Consider the following 5,148-nt stretch of genomic DNA (forward strand, 5'->3'; position numbering starts at 1 on the left):
AAATGACACATGGCGACATCCGACGGAGTGCATCAAACGGTTCAAGATGAAGACAAAATTAAAGGAAAGAATCTTCCGTGATTGACTTTGATTTAAATCAAATATTAATCAGGTCAATCAATTGAAGATAATCTGGTTAAATCGCCAGATTATGGGAATTGATTTAAATCAAATCAAAATCCCACAAAATAAGGTTTTAAATAGGGAAAGTTATTTAGGTCAAGCATCCTACAAAAGCCTATAAATAGGAGGCCTCAAGACGGGGGTCAGGGTCAGAAAAAACCTAGCACTCAGAAGAAACAGAAAACTCTCTGCATTCTTCACCCTACTTTGGAAGAGCCACCAAGCACAACAAACACGTGCCGGTTCCTTCACCATAGAAAAATCCCAAACACCAAACAAGCTTCGTGCTACCCGTTTGATCAAGATCAAGTCTCTACGACCCTTGTATCAAACACAGATTTTCTTTAAACACTTTGGAGATCGAATCAGAGGATTCAATACAGAGATTGTAACTCTAAATTTCATTAATACAATATTATTTTGTACACGTGTTCTTGTCTCATTTGTCACAGGAATTTCGTGTTTACAACAATAACTTCCTTATTTATGAGTGAGATCATTGTTCACTAGTCTCGCATATTGTATTTCTATATTGCCATTAGAGTTGTACATAGTTCGGGCAGCGAGCTTGTTGCATGCATGCGTTCTCAAAGGCAACCTCCACGGGCAAATCCAACCCTACCCCCAGCCTCGAACGTCTTCTGCTGAACATTTCCAAGTACTGCAAATTTATTATTAGCATCATTTCCAGCAAAGGCCAAGCAAACCTGGGAAGCACTGGATGAGTAAAATATACCCGTAGCATCCAACTTCAACTTCAGCCCTCCCTGAAAGTAAAATGCTATGTGTGGATACTTCACTGTCACATAACTACTAAGATCATAGCATTTATCCAGTACCGAAAGTGCCCGAGTTAACGGATATTTTGTCAACGCTTGACGAAACACATCCCGCAAAGCGCTGTAAGCCGCCGCAGGCAAGCGGGTTATGACAGTCCCCGTGTCAATGATGGTCCCAGAAGATAAGAAAACCGAAGGTGAAATCCACAATTTATGTCCACCAACACTGATACCGACCAGGTTGAGGCCATAAAAAGATGGGTCTTGAGAGACAGTGGTGAGGGGCGTGAACTTTACGGGCTTAAAAGCTCTGCGGTGTTTGCCAAAACCAAGGTAACCGGTGGAGCTTGAAGTGGAGGGTAGACAATAAGAGAAAATGCGGCCATACTTGTTGGCTGTTTGTTGGACGAACGAGATGTTATGGCGCCCAAGTCCAAGAAACCGGCGGAGCTCCCAAAGTTGCCTTGGTTGATTTGGCCGCATCCAAAGAGGAACTCATCGAACACCTCAGTTGAAGTTAAGGTGAGTCTTTCTTTGCTGAAAAATCCAACAGAGAATGATTTGTCTCCATATTGCATGTCGTATATACACGTAGAGTTGTCAATTGAGCAACGAGGTATTTTGTGTGTGACTGGAGTGAGCTGAGAGCAGACATTGGATTTACAGGAAATATTGACATATGAAGTGGAGATGGAAGGGTCAAAGAGGGGCTCCATTTGTTTGTAGCAAGATCGAATGCATGGCCGACATCGAGTCCAGGAGAGATCGCTTCCTGTGTCAAATATGAGCGAAAGTTGCTTCTGAGGTGTGCCTAGGCCCACAGTCACAATGTAGTCCCCAGAACTCACTAAGTCACCGGAATTGACTGGCATTGTGGTGGCATCGTCGCTGTTCATTTTCTTTGAACCAAGCCGAGAGTGGATTGATATGACCCCGGCTTGGTCTCGGTCGAGGATTTTGAGTATGATTGGGAGTATTTTCTTTCTGTATTTGGTTGAGTTCGGAGCAAGGGCCATGTTTGTGTACCACTTTTAGTGCTGATGCTTTATTCTCCTCACCTGGATTGAAATAGGTGATTCTGAATTCAAATGGTCAAATATTCATAATTAATTTCACATATATAACATTACTCATGAGGTCCTCAAGGAAATTAATTAATTTTTTTTCTTTCAAGCTTTTAACAGTTTATGATTTAGATTAAATTTAGCACATATTTCATGAACCAAAATATATAAGATTATGACTTTTTTTTTCTGAAGCTTTTATCAATTGTAGTTTAAAAAAAAATATATATAAAAGCAATAATTTAAATTACTCTAATCTACCTCTACCACATGAAGGAAGTTGAGGTTCTACCCCAAAACCAATTGGCAATGGGGGGAGTAGCCCAACTCCTTATAAACCCTTGCTAGGTTTCTCAACTTTCCAATGTGGGACTTTTTACCTTCACATTCTCACACCACCAATTACTAGTTAGTTGTTATCTTTAAATAAAACCCATGTCGCAATAAATTAAAAAGTCATTTCATCGAGTATATGCTAGTAAAAATCAACGGAAAAAGAAAAAGAAATTTTTAAAAAAATTTTGTCATCTGGAAAGATTGCCTTTTCGTTATGGAAAGATGACAATCTACTTTTCCATTACTTCTAACGACTACATGCACATAGAGGTAAGGGCATTTCATAGTTATGTGAATAACCTTTGGTGGAGGGGCTGCAGGTGGTTTCGGGTAGCAGAGACTTGACTTCAACTCTATGAATATGTTGAACAGCAAGGTCAGTTTCCATGTCTCTTTCTGCCAAGGAAATGCCAGGTTCCGAAGGGAATAGATTCAGGCATAGAAGAAGAAAGCAACGAATGAAATACTTGAGGAAGCAGGAGGTGGAAATATTAAGAGTTTTCATGACTGATAAGCTTTCCCTCAAAATTAGCTATGTTGGTCCTGGAATAATTAAGCATACTCTTTGGCTTTTATAAGATAATTGGACAGAGTGGGTAATTATTAGTTCTTACATTTCACTCATTATGCACCTTGACCAAGAGTTAACATAGCATATTCCCACTAATCATGCAACATGACTAGCAACATTAACAACTGTGGGTGCATATTCCCACTGGCGGAGGTAGAGTTTGATATTTTGGGGGGCCACAAGCTTAAAACTGTGGGATTTTTTTTATGTAATCTATACTATACTCTTTATACAGCCAAAGAGGTGAGAAGATGGTAGGGGGGCCAGGCCATCTTAGGTTTATGAATAGCTTCGCCCCTGTGTGGGTGTATGGTAAGCATTGTACACAACTATGTTTTTGATAATATTGTATTATCATGAGCATCTCCATCCATTATCAAATCAATTTTTAGTTGAACATGTTAGCCTTACGGTTTTTAATATTGTTGTGCATATTTTGATGATAACAAATTGTTCTTTTATGTAATGTATTTCAAGTGTGATAAATTGTAAGGAGCAGGTATTCCCAAATGGATCAAAATTACTGTACACACTGGAAGACATTTGGAACATTGAGCAAGAAGCCGACATTCTGTAAGTGTATGCATTTTGAGTTTTTCTTTTGGCTTCCCTTGACAATATTGTAATAGGACATACATTGTAATTACCCAAGCTCAAGTTTAGATTAAGAATAGTTGCAATAAGTGTTCTTATCTCTGGCTGCTATCTTATGGAAGATCAATCATATTGGCAAAGGTAATTTGTGCATTGTATCATATTGCATTCATTAGAGTTCTTAAGATTATGACTAGTCATCTTGTTTTCGTATGACTAGTCATCTTTTGCATCAGTAAGTTTTCCAGTTGGATCCTACCAAACTTTTTTGTCTTATTCTACGAAATTTCTCAGCTGCCATGTGTACTATTCTGACCTATGAATTTTTGGGTAAAAATCAAATGATTCCTCATTGGGTAGCTGTCGATTTTGAGGTGAGGTTTTGAAAAGGTTTCTCTATCCTTTTGCTTCTTCTTCTTCTTCTTCCTCAAGAGAAAACCCCTATTTTTATCTATGAGTCTTCTAAATTGATTTTCAAAAACTGCTTTTGAAATGTGAAATCTGCATCTAGCTAGAACAAACACATTCTCATATACATCTATGTCAGATTCAAGATTGATTTCTTCAAGAGTATGGTTTCTTGAAGAAATTGGTCACTTTTCCTTTGAATCCAAATTTTTGGTTTCCGTTTGAGTTTGAGTTGGCTTCTTGGTGCCATGGGATGAAAGAGCTATAGAAGGAGCTGCCATTGCCATGAAGGATTAAGCTGCTAGAGAAGAAGATTGCACAAAGGAGGTATAGCTCATCTTCCTAAATAGATCTAGGATTTCTTGAGCTTGCTTGTGTTTCTTTGTAAGAATCTTCTTTACTTAGTGGATTGCCTGGTCAGTTGATGATCCGCAGTTTTTCCTAGTGGTGAGTTTTTGGGTGAACAATTTCTGTTTTGCAGAATTGTTATTTTCTGGGTTTGTGTTCTTGATAGTTGACTAGTCATCGCATGATGTTCATATATTTCTGGGTTTGTGTCTTGTGGTTGACTAGTCATCATTATCTGCTGGTTGTTGCTTACTTGATTATAATGCTTTCACACACTTTCACCATAGTTGTTGTTAGCACATAAGATGCTTAGATTGACGGGTCATTCTGAGTGCCTAGGTTGTCACTGGTAATCTTCTAGGCTTGCAGGTACAGATTGGTATGCTCTGTGTATGTGTTCTTGGTTATGATTTTACATGAATAGCAGTTGACTAGTCATAAGTACATTTGGTCAAGGTTTAAAGTGTGAGAAGATTGCTGTGTCTACTTATAGTTTGTAATTTTACCTTTCGTCACCTCAGTACCAATTAGACACTTAAGCAAATATTTCTTCAATACAGAAGAGTTAGGTTATTCTTGTAAAACTCTTTGTGGATTGAACATCTAAGGCTCTTTACCTAGATTGACTTTAGGTCCCTTCATGCATTCATATCCTACATGAAAAATTGTTTTATAAAATATTGGCTAAGTATGAAAAATGGTTTTTTAGAATAATCATTTTCTCAAGATAATTTTTGGCGGCTTTTATTCCGTACACATCAAATAAGAAAACTTGATTTTATGAGATTTTTATATGAAGTATATATTGACTTAATAAGCCATCATTTTTAGTCTAAATCGTATGTTGAACTAAAATCGATTTTTCATATTTTGATTTGGTGGGAATTTGATTTTCTAGTATTTTTGAATCCAAATAGGACTACTT

At 37.7% G+C, this 5,148-nt stretch overlaps 1 pseudogene; it reads right to left on the minus strand.

Moving 5' to 3' along the window:
• On the minus strand, positions 711-2,807 carry LOC18778611 (annotated as a pseudogene).

Source organism: Prunus persica, chromosome G4, assembly GCF_000346465.2.
Source record: "Prunus persica cultivar Lovell chromosome G4, Prunus_persica_NCBIv2, whole genome shotgun sequence".
Classification (NCBI taxonomy): domain Eukaryota; kingdom Viridiplantae; phylum Streptophyta; class Magnoliopsida; order Rosales; family Rosaceae; genus Prunus; species Prunus persica.